At 43.4% G+C, this 14,832-nt stretch overlaps 1 protein-coding gene across 2 annotated transcripts in view; it reads right to left on the bottom strand.

The window, feature by feature from the left end:
• KCNH1 (potassium voltage-gated channel subfamily H member 1) overlaps positions 1 to 14,832 on the bottom strand; it is a 420,947-nt gene that overhangs the window by 369,466 nt on the left and 36,649 nt on the right. The window lies entirely within an intron of this gene.

The raw sequence follows: 14,832 nt of genomic DNA, 5'->3' as shown, positions 1-14,832 counted from the left end.
TTTCATAGTAACTACTCAGTAGAGGAGGTTCTCCTGTTCAAATAATTCTGTAAGTACAGACTTCTTAACCCTTGTCAAATGGTTAGAAAATGGGTTGGAAATCCCTCCTGATCTTATGGAAGTAACTAAGGGACAGAGACCTGAAGATTTACCTTAGAGCGTATAGAGACCAAGCAAGGAGTGGGGGCCAGTTGGGTGGCACCATCCATGGTTAGCAGACCACAAAACTCAAATTTCCATTACTAAAGACTCCGGTGCCAAAATTTGGTTTGGGAACCCATCAATGTGACTCAAATGCTTAATTCACCATAGGCTAGAAACTATGTTTCCAAGTCTTTCTCCCCAGAATAAAAATCTCAAAGGTCCAACACGATGGCAAAAGAGGACACACTGAGAAAGGAGGGAAATCCCAGCCAAGGCTTCCCCAGAAAGGGAGGTCTCCAGAGGGAAAGGTAAATGAGCTCTCCCAAAGCACTGCCCTAAACCCCAGAAGGAGAAGATGCACAGGGCTCATGTGACTGACCTCTCAGAGAGGCCACCTACGGGGATCTATGGACAAATATCTGCACAAAATTAGTCTCTGGCTCCCCACCCCCCAAAAAAAATAAGGAAAAGAAATAGATGTTTTCCGTCTATTGAGGACATCATAGCAAGAGGCACCAATCTCTCCTGTGTAACAAAACTAAATGCAGCACAGAGCAACAGAGGCTCCCCCAGCCCAGCTCTTGTACCTAGCTCCTAAAACAGCATCTGGATCAATGGAACTAAACAACTATTTGGCTGGGATATTGCTTTACATACCATTTTATAACCTCTTTCAAACTAAAATACAGTAGATATTTCTCTGTGTTGTTAAGTCTTAGAGAAGCTGCCTTTGCACAAGGCACTGGGCTCAGCATTTTGCCTTTATTGTTTTATTTTAGGAGATAATAGGCAGATGGAAATACATTCTCAATTGGTCACCTAGATCTCTCTGCCTATAGTTGTAACAAACTCTACTATATGACACGGACAGATGGACATCTCTGATTAACACTTGGATTAATCAGTTTAACAGTAACAAGCTCATATATCTGCTGCTTGTTCATATGTAAGTATGAATAACCCCACCATGTATGGTCAAACAGGCAGCAAATGGATCAGACAGGACTACATTCTTCCTAAATTTTGATTGCCTATATATCCATCCACAGTTAATTTTAAAACCTCTATTGTCCCTTCCCTTTATACCTACCAGTTTCTGGGTACTCATAGAATACACCATAATGTCACCCTAAGAAAAATGTGTTTTGAAAGAAAAAAATTCACCTTACAAAAATCAGGAGTTTTTGGCAGTCCAGTCGTTAGGACTCCATGCTTTCACTGCCAAGGGCCAGGGTTAGATCCCTGGTTGGGGAACTAAGATCCTACAAGGTGCATGGCACAACCAGAAAAGGAAAAAAAAAAAATCAGAGTAATTCCAAAATCAAAAAATATATGGTCTCTGAATTATCCACGGTTTTTGGAAGGCCTGTGTTACTATTCCTCCCAGGATGCTCCTTAGAACCTAAAGTGGATTTTAACCCACTTTCAATTAAACGACAGAAAACTCAAGAAAAATTGAGCCTACGTACACACAGCTCTCGGTTGTATACCAGCTGATATAACAAAGAGAAAAACAAAAACAGAACACTTTTCTTTTTGCTCTAAAGAAAGCTAAGCTAAAAGCTATATTTTTTCAGCCGGGTAAATGAGAAAGCACACCCGATTTATCAAACCAGTAATAAGTCAGAAGAGAGGTCCCCCCCACTCACACTGTCTCACGCCAGGAGCCTGGTCTCGATGGAATCCCCAGAACCACCTCCTTCACAGCTGCCGCCTGTGGGCCTTCCACGGGGCTACACCAGCTGGCCTGGTGTCTACGAACTTGTTCCAGCTGGGGCTGTGCCATCTAATCTTTATAACCACTTAGACTGCTGACACTAATTCACATCTCCCAGGTCACACAATAGCCACTGTATCTGTCATGTTGGTAGGCCTTTTTCATTTTAGCATAGTTCAAGCTCCTCAAGAACTTTCCCCCATTTCTATATGTTTAAAGCTATGTGCCCATCTCTCTACCAAATGGCCCATTGCTTCCTTCCAGAAATGTTCCCTGACTAAACATGTGCTATTCTGATCATTCCTTTTCAATATCTAAATCTGTTTCTTGTGCCAAAAATTCATATAGTCAGCATCTATTACTTTAAGAGTTCCTCTCAAGCTGATCACCTGGGCTTGTTGAGGGTGAACCTGGTCCAAGGGATTTCCTAGGTGAGAATACTGGAGTGGGTAGCCATCCCCTGCTTCAGGGGATCTTCCCAACTCACGGATCGAACTCAGGTCTCCTGCACTGCAGGCAGATCCTTTACCATCTGAGCCATCAGGGAAGCCCTCCTTTTCCCATACCTGGTGTTTTTTGTGGAGGGACATCTTCCAGTGTAACCCTCCAGACCTTTCCCCTGGGTTGGCAATATGGGGGATAAGAACCGGACATATGTAGCCTGGCCACCTTTTCTCCTCTGCTGTCTTAAGAGATTAGGGAGCACTCTACTCCATTTCCTCATTCTATAAATGTTAGGGGAGAGGTCAGAGGGCAGGGGGATAGCTGGCAGGAGAAGACTGCGGTTCTCTCGTGTTACCTGTGTGGAATGAAATATTTCCTGCCATATCGGTGGGCAAGAAATGTCACAGCCATCAGTGTTTCCAAGCCGCCATATGTGAATGAAAGTGTTAGTCACTCAATCATGTCTGAATCTTTGTGACCCCATGGACTGTAGCCTGCCAGTCTCCTCTGTCCATGGGATTTCTCAGGCAAGAATACTGGAGTGAGTAGCCATTCCTTTTCCCAGATCTTCCCAACCCAGGGACTGAACCCGAGTCTCCTGCATTGGCAGGAGAATTCTTTACCATCTCAATAGATGAAGGCTCCCAAAAGGGTCTGCAATTCAGCAAATGCTGTCATCCCTAACAGTGATTGCTGAAGAGCTGAGGGGCTTAGTAGGGGCAGGATGTGAGAAATCAAAACAAAACAAACAAACAAACAGGGTTTGGCCTTACATAGCTTACGTACATAGGAACGGAATGAATTCAGTGAGCCCAGAGGCTTGCATCTTCTTACATAGAACACCAAATCCCTTAGCTTGATATTTGGCTTTCCTTACAATTTAGCAGTAATCTTTGATGGTCAGACTCCCTGCCCTCTTTGTTGTGAACTTATATAACCTGACTCCCACTGCCACCTCCTCAGAGCAATTTTCTCAGGACTACTGAGATTCTGCCTCCTGGACTTGGAGTCCCTAACATTTCCACCAAATAAAATAACTCGCTACTTTCAGACTGTGACTAATTTTTTTTAGTCAGCAGCTGTGTTGGGTGGATAAGTCTGTCCAATTCTAATATTAACTTTTAAAAACTCACCTTCCCATAGATATAAAATACATCCTCTAGGATCAGATTTACCAGTCATAAAGGCGATATTCGAACCTTTCTGATGCCTGAATTTCTCTCAATTGCTTCTGATCACGGGCAGGGAAAGACAATGTCGTGCACTGACCCCCATCAAACCTTAACAGTTAAGGACTATTTCTTTAGGGCTCCCTGATTCATGGTAAAGAATCCGCCTTCCAATGCAGGAGACATGGGTTCGATCTCTGGGTCAGGAAGACCCCCTGGAGAAGGCAATGGCAACCTGCTCCAGTGTTCTTGCCTGGGAAACCCCATGGACAGAGGAGCCTGGTGGGCTACAGTCCATGGAGTCGCAAAAGAGTCAGACATGACTGAGCAATGAACAATAACAATGTGCTCCAAGGGCAGGAGGCCTGATCTCTTCCTGTCTCATGGTCCTACATCCCTAGTCCAGTGCCATCCAGAGCAGCGTTACCCAGGGGTCACAGGAGGCGACTATGCTGCTCAGCTCCAGGAGGTGCCAGCCTGGAGCTGTGAAAACCTAGCAGGCTCTAGGCATGCCCGCTGACTTTCAAAGAAAGAAATCCTACTTCCAGTGTCCTCACAGTTACTCAGACCTGCCTCTCTCTCTCCCCCAGATTATCACTAGCCAAAAAATCAAGGAAAGCAAGAAGAATGGGTTCTAATTTTTCATTTCTGAAATTTTTCCAAAAGAGAATATGAGTCCCTCCTAGGTAGCACAGACCAGTCATTTCAACCTTTTGCTTCGTAAGAGTGAAGCATTTTTAGCTAATGAAATATTACTCAAAGTCTCAATATGGGAAACAGCTTTTTCAAGCAAACATGAAATATCCAGAGCCTAGAGCCCCACCCATTCAGGTTCCCTTACACCCTCCAGATGCACCCAGGGTATATTCAGAAATGTTTTGTCTCCATTCAGATGAAGACCTGTCTGGGGGCAGCTGGCCTCTGGGGATCTCTTCTAGAGCCCAGATTCTAAAGCAGGATTTATTCCCTCAAGATACAAGAGAGACAATGAATGCACAGATATATACACACACACACAAAATCAACAAGAGGTTAAAATTCTGCCTCCTCACTCAAGTGGCTACCATGGGAAAACCAAGAAAAGCAAGTACTTAATGTTTTTTTCTGTGAAAAGAACCAAGGGTCAATAATAAACTTTCTATTAAAGGAAGATCAATACACAAATCCAGGAGAAACACATCCCACTGATGGCAAAGGCTGCAGCTCTTTTCTGGCTGAGGATGCGCAGTGGAAGGGCAGTTCCAGGTTAGGCTCCTCCTTCTGGCCACTCTGTGACGGTCATCCCTTATGCTGCTCCCTTGCATTGTGTGCTAATGAACCTGACAACCTAATCTCACTGTAGAGCTTCTCAATCACAACAGTCAGATAACAAAACAGCAAGGTGCAGGTGTATGACAGGATTTTTGGCCTCCATCAGTCTCCCTCCAACCCTGGACATCCTTCCAGGCACTTTCCATAGCCAGACATCCAGGCCACTTTCAAATTTAGATGCCATGGGTGCATGCTAAGTCACTTCAGTCGTGTCTGACTCTTTGAGACCTGTGGACTGTAGCCTGCCAGGCTCCTCTGTCCATGGGATTCTCCGGGCAAGAATAGTGGAGTGGGTAGCCATTCGCTTCTCCAGGGGATCTTCCTGACCCAGGGATTGAACTCACATCTCTTAAGTCTCCTGTACTAGCAGGCGGGTTCTTTACCACTAGCGCCACCTGGGAAGCCCCAGGTCACATTCGAATGCAACAGAATCCACCAAGCCACTGGACTGGCCCTTGGGAAGGGCTGCACGTGCTGGGCCATTGGGATGAGTCCAGAAACTAGAGAATAGCAGTCTGCTCCGGGAAACAGACCAGCAAGGTTTTGGTCAACTTTACTGAGACAAACGACAAGTGTGAGAAGATGAGAGAGGGTAGGGGAGGTAGTGACCACTAGTCTTTAGGACATCTCATTCAGAATCCCAAGCCCTCTGTTTGAGCCCCGCCTTTACTTATTGTATGCTTTGACCATGTCACTTGAACTTCTCCCAGAATCAGTTTCCTTATTTGTAAAACGGGGATAATAGACCTACTTTAGCGTTAGTCTACTTTAGTGTGTTAGATCTATCTACTACTCTGGTGTAACACAGTAGGTCTACGTTAGATCTACTTTAGCGTGTCAGAGTCCTGTCCGACTCTTTGTGATCCTATGGACTGTATGTAGCCTGCCAGGCTCCTCTGTCCATGGGATTCTCCAGACAAGAATCCTGGAGCAGCTTGCCATTTCTTTATCCAGGGGATCTTCCCGACCCAGGGATCGAACCCCGGTCTCCAGCATTGCAGGCGGATTCTTTACTGTCTGAGCCACAAGATTGACTTTGGATTAAGTTGAAATGCCTGATACATGGATATATAAAACTATTACTTTCTTTCCTTCTTTCCTCATCTATAAGTTTGAAATGTTCAATCTCACCTCACAGGGGTGTTTATATGACTGTAAAAGACAATGTATCTTAAGGAGTTTAATGAAAATCCAAAGCTGCCTTCACCTGTTCCTAAGGAAAACAGCCAGTCTCAACCATAACAAGGGAAAAGCTAGAAAATGCAATGCTTAAGTCTCAGTGTAACTTAAATTTGATTAAAGAGCAAAAAACAAAACCTCAATAAAGGAGAGAGTTACACTGTTTATAGATGAGAAGATTCAATTCTGTAAGATGTCAAACCTCTTCTTTCAATATATAAATTTAATGCAATCTCAATCAGAATCTCAATTGTTTCTTTTTTCATTTGTTTTTCTCAGAGCTTGATGAATTGACATTCAATTCAAATAGAAAAATAAAGGTGGCAGAACAGCCAAGAAATTTTTGAAGAGAAAACTAATGACAGGGGTTACTTACTATAGTAATTAGGAACCATAGTAATTTCCATAGTAATTAGGAACCAATGGCAGTGACCCTAAAACAAGCAAAAATGAAAACAATAATATCATTTACTGAGTGCTTGCAGTGGGGCCAAACCCTGACACATCTGATTTACTTTTCACAACTCTGTGAGGTGGAACTGCTACTGTGACATTATCTTTAATTTAAATATGGAGAACCCAAGTGGGAAGGCACTTTAACCAAACTCACAAAGCTAATAAGTTACAAAAAGATTCCTGAAAAAAAAAAAAAAAAGAGGAGGAGAGACACAAATACATGAATGTGAACATTTAGCATTTTAAAAAAGAGCATTTCAAATTGGAAAGAAAGAGATTGATGATAACAAATAGTGCTCTAAAAGTACCAGAAGGGAAAATGGAAGAATATGTTTATTATTTAGGCAAGGAGAAGAGCTTCCTGAGTATTATATAAAGGTTAGAACCATAAAGAAAAAGACTGAAAAACATTTTTTAACTTACATATGGTATTTAAAAAGTCTTTAGTCAAAGAGAAAAAAATTTAAAGGTGGTGTCAGAGAAGACTCTTGAGAGTCCCTTGGACAGCAAGGAGATCCAACCAGTCCATCCTAAAGAAAACCAGTCCTGATTATTCATTGGAAAGACTGATGCTGAAGCTGAAACTCCAATACTTCAGCCACCTGATGGGAAGAACTGACTCATTGGAAAAGACCCTGATTCTGGGAAAGAATGAAGGCAAGAGGAGAAAGGGAAGACAGGATGAGATGGTTGGACGGCATCACTGACTCAAAGGACATGAAATTGAGCCAATTCTGAGAGATGGTGAAGGACAGGGAAGCCTGGCATGCTTCAGTCCACAGGGTTGCAAACAGTTGGACATGACTGAGCAAATGAACAACAACAGATATGGTATTTTTAAAGTCTTTAATTAAAGAGAAAAAATTTAATAGGCAAAACAGCTTTCAATATGTGTGTGATTTAGTATCAATATCCCTCATGTATTAACAGCTTCTAGTACTGAATAAGTGACCGATCTGTTGGTGGTAGTGGTAACCACCGTGGTGGTCCAGTGGTAAAGGATCTGCCTACCAACGCAGGGGACACAGGTTTGATTCCTGATCCAGGAAGATTCTACATGCCTCAGGCCAACTAAGCCTGTGCGCTACAACTACTGAGCCCAGGAGCCCAGGGGCCACAGCTACTGAAATGCATGCATACCCTGGAGTGCTCAGCAGCGAGAGAAGCACCACAATGAGAAGCCTGCACATCATGGCTAGAGAGCAGCCCAAGCGCAGCAATGAAGACCCGGAGCAGTCAAAAATGAATTGGAAAAAGAAAAGACAATCTGTTGGCAAACTAGGCAAGCGATGATTTGTCCTCACAACTAGACTGCCACCACGTCAAGGCAGAGTAGGTTTCTCACATGTGGATCTCTGCGGTTCAAACCCACAGGCCTACAGTAGGTAATCAAGGACTGGCCGGCAGCTTCTCCTGGCTCTAAGCTGCCTTTTCCTGCACCTCTCTGCTGGAGAAGCTGATGCAAGGCTTCCAAACCCGGGCTTCCAGTCACACCACGAGTTGCAGAGTTAGTCACATGCTGGGGAGTGTTGTCCTGAGGGTGGAGTACTTTCACTCATGGCTAATACTGCTTAACTTTGGGCTGGTGCATTGGGATGACCCAGAGGGATGATACGGGGAGGGAGGTGGGAGGGGGGTTCAGGATGGGGAACACGTGTACACCCGTGGCAGATTCATGTTGATGTATGGCAAAACCAATACAATATTGTAAAGTAATTAGCCTCCAATTAAAATAAATAAATTTATATTTAAAAAAAAAAAAAGAAAAATGGACCAACTAATTGGCCAGCACAAAAATGACACCTAAATATTTGCTAAATGAGTTCATGAATGATGACTGTCACTAATGTAAGAAATTTATCCAGCATACTGAGAATGAGTTAAGGAATGATACAAAATATATAGCAATACCAAAAGGTCCAGGTTTACTGATTAGACTGCCCAATAAATAGAAAGAAACCTTTCAGATAAGCCAGTCTCCAAGATACATAATAGTATTCCACACACTCATTCCAAAACACACCATGAAGCCTTCTGCTAATTATTCCCAACTCCCTCAACGGTAACAAAAACATGAATGCCCATCAATAGTTAGATCTTTTCTACAAAGTTGTCCTTGCAAATACTAATGGGGGGTTGGGGGGGGGCACAAACCAATTTATTAAAAGTTTATGAGGAAAACCAATGAGAAAATCGCAAGAATTAAGTAGAACATATGGCAAAGAATCTGAACAATTAATATAAAAAGTAATTTTAAATGGATATGAAATAAGAAAAGATGCTTCAGTCGCACTTGCATTAAAAATACTTGTTAAACAAAAAAACTGTAATTGTAGGCAATCTGATCTTTTAAAATGATTCAATATTCAATGCTGGAGCAGTTCAATGAGTCAGACACAGTCTGCAAGTGAACTTGGAAATGGGTTCAATTCTGAAACACTATTTGGCAAAATGTCTCAGGAACCTTGACACAGTAATTTTCAACTTCTAGGAAATATTTCAGAATGTCAACTAATATCTTTGCACAAAGATTTTCATGCCAGCATTGTGTTTAATCAAGAAAATTTAGAGTTCATAAATATCCAGCAATAAAGGAAGTATTAATAAAATTCCTTCTAAATTATATTTATGGGGAATTTTTATAAGGATATTGTTATGATGTTTTCATGATAAAAGATTAAAGGTATTATTTCATATTGAATTCATGTAGAAGTTTCAATTATGTAACATCTGCAAGACAAAACACCAGACAGTGTAAGGTATAGTAGTATTTCTTGGAGTCTTTGAGTCTTTGGGGTGATTGATTTTCTTCTTTAAGCCTTCATATGTGTTTTCCAGCTTTCCTGGTGTCCATAAGGAATCTGCCTCCAATGCAGAAAACCCGAGTTTGATCCCTGGGTCAGGAAGATCCCCTGGAGAAGGAAATGGCAACCACTCCAGTATTCTTACCTGGGAAACTTCACAGACAGAAGAGCCTGGTGGGCTGCAGTCCATAGAGTTTCAGAGTCAGACATGACTTAGAGACTAACCCATCACCAATGTAAATATCAGAGAAAAAAACATTCCTTTAAAGAGTGACATTTCACATTTTAAAATCTCAAAGGAATGACTTTTTCTTCAGGGCACTCTGAACAGCTTTAAAATGCTGAAGGTTTCGAGCTACTGAACTGCAAATTGCCAAAGGAGCCACAGACTCGGCCTCCTCCTTCCCCTCCTCCCATCCATCTCTGTTCAATCTGTTCCTCCCAGGCCACTGCTGGTCAGTTCAGCCTCACACAGCTTGCTCCTTGGCTCTGAAGTGCTTGCTCTGAGTCACTCATTGGTCACCCATTTGTTTCTTGGTAAATATCAGCTTCATTTAAAGTCACTCAGTAAACCAAGCACTTCCTCCTGGAGGACTACGAGCTAGATACTTGCCCATCAGAAGGCAGCACCAGAAAAATCCCTACACTCAGTCTCCTCCCATTTCCCCAGACACCTCTCCATCTCAATTGCCTCTTTCCCATCCCTCCGCCAGCAGCCCAAAACCATCTTGTCACTGGGGTGATTCTTAACAAGCCCCCCACTTCCTGTCTCCTATGTTGTATTCCATCGCCACTCTCTGATGAAGTTGTCTCTCTGAAATGAAAATCTGATTAATACACAATTACCCCTGCAATGGCACCCCACTCCAGTACTCTTGCCTGGAAAATCCCATGGATGGAGAAGCCTGGTGGGCTGCAGTCCATGGGGTCGCTAAGAGTCAGACACGACTGAGCGACTTCACTTTCACTTTTCACTTTCATGCATTGGAGAAGGAAATGGCAACCCACTCCAGTTTTCTTGCCTGGAGAATCCCAGGGACAGGGGAGCCTGGCGGGCTGCCGTCTATCAGGTCGCACAGAGTCGGACACGACTGAAGCGACTTAGCAGCAGTAGCAGCAGCAGCAACCCTGCAGAGCCATCACTTTGCCAACAAAAGTCTGTATAGTCAAAGCTATGGTTTTTCCAGGAGTCATGTATGGATGTGAGAGTTGGACCATAAAGAAGGCTGAGCAGAAGAGTTGATGCTTTGAAACTGTGGTGCTAGAGGTGACTCTTGAGAGTCCCTTGGACCACAAGGAGATCAAACCAGTCAATCCTAAAGGAAATCAACCTTGAATATTCACTGGAAGAACTGATGCTGAAGCTGAAGCTCCAATACTTGGGCCACTTGATGTGAAGAACTGACTCAGTGGAAAAGACCCTGATGCTGGGAATGATTGAAGGCAAGAGGAGAAGGGGATGACAGAGGATGAGATGGTTGGATGGCATTACTGACTCAATGGACATGAGTTTGAGTCAACTCTTGGAGAAGGACAGGGAAGCCTGGCATGCTGCAGTCCATGGGGTTGCAGAGTTGGACACAACTTACTGACTGAACAAAAAACAAACCCTGCTTAAAACCCCTCAACACCCCTCACACCACTCTCTGGTCCCACCACCTCTACCCTTAAGATAAATTCTAAACTCTTAAATGTGGCTGCATGACTGGCCCTTCCCAACCTCTCCAGGTTCACTGGTGACTCCTCATTTATTCAAGAGATAGTGCTCCATCAATTCAGGTGGAGCACCTTCTGTGTCAGGCACCGCATTGGGTGCCGCAAAAGAGAAAGGCATGGAAGTCAGCTTTCACTGAAGCTGTTTTCTGTCCTTGCTCCTCAGAGTGTGATACTTGGCCCAGCGGCACTGGCAGCACCTGGAGCAGAATCTCAGGCCCTTTGGTAGACCTATCTGTATAGAAATATACAAATTTTAATCTGTAGGTGATTTCATATACACATCAAAGTCTGAGGAGCGCTGTTCTGTGTCTCTTCAAACTTCAGTGCTCCCTCACTGCTGTTCTTGTCTACACCTTCCTTTCATCAGCCTGGGATATTCCCAGCCCTTCTCTCTGCCTAACTCAGCACTACTCTTTGGGTTCTGCATGAATTTCCCACCTGTTAGGAAGACTTCCCTCCCTGACCTCCTATGTTTGGAGTGAAGAGACAACCCCCAGGTGTGCCGCTATCAAAACACTTACAGCTCTAACCTATGGATGCTGCCCCTGACTACTGCAAACACTGTGAGAGCCGAGGCTGGGTCTGTCTTTTCATAACCGCATTCCTAGGAACGAGCCCAGGGTCTAACAGAGTACAGGCAGACCTCACTTTATTGCGCTTCACAGACACTGCATTTTTTTTGAACAAGTTGAAGGTTTGTGACAACCAACACTGAGCAAGTCCACTGGTGCCATTTTTTCAACGGCATTTGCTCACTTCACGTCTCTGTGTCATATTTTGGTAATTTTTTTGCAGTATTTCAAACCACCTACCAACGAAAAGATTACAGCTCACTGAAGGCACAGATGATGGTTAGCAATTTTTAGCAATAAATTAGTTAATTTTAATGAAGGCATATGAACCTTTTTAGACATAATGCTACTGCACACTTAATAAACAGCTATGTTTACAGTTATAGTGTAAACATAACTTTTACATGCACTGAGAAATCAAAATTTGTGGAATGGGACCTACAATATCTCTGAGGTATATTTTAGTTGGTCATTAAGAAGTTGTTGGGGAAAAGGCACAGAATTTGGTGCAACTGTAAAATTTCCAAGCTTAAAAAAATAATTTTAAGTTTCTAAATTCCTCAAGAAAGGGTAGGATTTGGAGGAGTTGCAGCAAAGAACAGAATCCTAGGAAGAAGCCAACACTATCTGCATCCATTTCTGCCCCATGTTGAATACAGAGTTCCAAAGAATAGCAGAGATAAGAAAGCCTTCCTCAGTGATCAATGCAAAGAAATAGAGAAAAACAATAGAATGGGAAAGACTAGAAATCTCTTCAAGAAAAGTAGATATACCAAGGGAAAATTTCATGCAAAGATGGGCACAATAAAGGACGGAAATGATATGGACCTAACAGAAGCAGAAGATTTTAAGAAGAGGTGGCAAGAATACACAGAAGAATTATACAAAAAGATCTTCATGACCCAGATAACCATGATGATGTGATCACTCACCTAGAGCCAGATATTCTGGAATGTGAAGTCAAGTGGGCCTTAGAAAGCATCACTAGGAACAAAGCTAGTGGAGGTGATGGAATTCAGCTGAGCTATTTCAAATCCTAAAAGATGATGCTGTGAAAGTGCTGCACTCAATATGCCAGCAAATCTGGAAAACTCAGCAGCGGCCACAGGACTGGAAAAGGTCAGTTTTCATTCCAATCCCAAAGAAAGGCAATGCCAAAGAGTGCTCAAACTACCACACAATTGCACTCATCTCACACGCTAGCAAAGTAACGCTCAAAATTCTCCAAGCCAGCCTTCAACAGTACATGAACCATGAACTTTCAGATGTTCAAGCTGGATTCAGAAAAGGCAGAGGAACCAGAGATCAAATTGCCAACATCCGCTGAATCATAGAAAAATCAAGAGAGTTCCAGAAAAAACATCTACTTTTGGCATCCCTGGTGGCTCAGAGGTTAAAGCGTCTGCCCGCAATGCGGAGGACCTGGGTTTGATCCCTGGGTCGGGAAGTTCCCCTGGAGAGGGAAATGGCAATCCACTCCAGTATTCTTGCCTGGAGAATCCCAAGGACGGAGGAGCCTGGTGGGCTACAGTTCACGGGATCGCAAAGAGTCGGACATGACTGAGTGACTTCACTTCACTTTGCTTTATTAACTATGCCAAAGCCTTTGACTGTGTGGATCACAACAAACTGTGGAAAATTCAGAAAGAGATGGGAATATCAGACCATCTGACCTACCTCCTGAGAAATCTGTATGCAGGTGAAGAAGTAACAGTTAGAACTGGACATGGAACAACAGACTGGTTCCAAATTGAGAAAGGAGTACATCTGTATATTGTCACCCTGCTTATTTAACTTATATACAGAATACATTATGCAAAATGCCAGGCTGGATGAAGCACAAGCTGGAATCAAGATTGCCAGGAGAAATACCAATAACCTCACATATGCAAATGATACCACCCTTATGGCAGAAAGTGAAGAACTAAAGAGCCTCGTGATGAAAGTGAAAGAGGAGAGTGAAAAGGTTGGTTTGAAACTCAACATTCAGAAAACTAAGATCATGGCAGCTGGTCCCATCACTTCATGGCAAACAGATGGGGAAACAGTGACAGATGTTATTTTGGGGGGCTTCAAAATCATTGCAGATGGTGACTGCAGCCGTGGAATTAAAAGACACTTTCTCCTTGGAAGAAAAGCTATGACCAACAGCATATTTAAAAGCAGAGACATTACTTTACCAACAAAGGTCCGTCTAGTTCAAGCTGTGTTTTTTTCAGTAGTCATGTATGGATGTGAGAGTTGGATTATAAAGAAAGCTGAGCACTGAAGAATTGATGCTTTTGAACTGTGGTGTTGGAAAAGACTCTTGAGAGTCCCTTGGACTGCAAGGAGATCCAACCAGTCAATCCTAAAGGAAATCAACTCCTGAATATTCACTGGATGGACTGATGCTAAAGCTGAAACTCCAATACTTTGGCCACCTGATGCGAAGAACTGACTCCTTGGAAAAGACCTTGATGCTGGGGAAAGATTGAAGGCGGGAGGAGAAGGGGAACACAGAAGATGAGATGGCTGGATGGCATCACTGACGTGATGGACATGAGTTTGAGTAGGCTACAGGAGTTGGTGATGGACAGGGAAGACTGGCGTGCTGCAGTCCAGAGTCGCAAAGAGTCAGACATGACAGAGCGACTGAACTAAACTGAGCCTTGAATGAAACCCCTGCAAACGCACTGGACATCCTTGTGTGAATTAGAAAGAGAAGGTCACCCCTCAGCACAGGTGTGGTTTTAGGTCAGGGTGCTCTGAGGACTCAGCAAACTGCTTTCTAGTTGTCCCCGATGCAGGGTTGCATCATCATATGTGGTGGTCCTGCCCTGTGCCCCCACTAAATCTAACCCAGTATGGAGAGACTGGCCATAGGGAAGCACTGGAAACCAGGTCCTGGCTGTGCATGACCTCGGGTGAGGAATTTACCTTCTTATACAATGGAGATGACATCCACCATGCCCACCTCACTGGGCTTAGAGAATCAACATTTTTAAATAGAGTGGAGTCATACCTTCCACTGAGTGTATTTCCTAAAATTAAAGGGTAAGGTAAAAGTTTCACAGGACCTCAATCACCCTTGAGAATGCCTCCGTATCATCCATGAAGTAGAGTCCATACCCAGGCTGACATGCCACTCCAGGGACGGGCATGTTTCTCTCAGTAAGCCCAGCACAACCTCCAGGGAGGGGAGAGATGCTAATAATTTGGTAAAAACATGAGCTGCACGGACCTGCTCCCATGCATAGCCCATGTCTACCTAAGGTACAGAAACAGAAATATCAGAATCATCTTTAGTGCAATGAGATACAATAGGATTGGGGTATGTG

This window comes from Ovis aries, chromosome 12 (assembly GCF_016772045.2).
Source record: "Ovis aries strain OAR_USU_Benz2616 breed Rambouillet chromosome 12, ARS-UI_Ramb_v3.0, whole genome shotgun sequence".
Classification (NCBI taxonomy): domain Eukaryota; kingdom Metazoa; phylum Chordata; class Mammalia; order Artiodactyla; family Bovidae; genus Ovis; species Ovis aries.
This window is presented reverse-complemented; position numbering and strand designations above follow the sequence as displayed.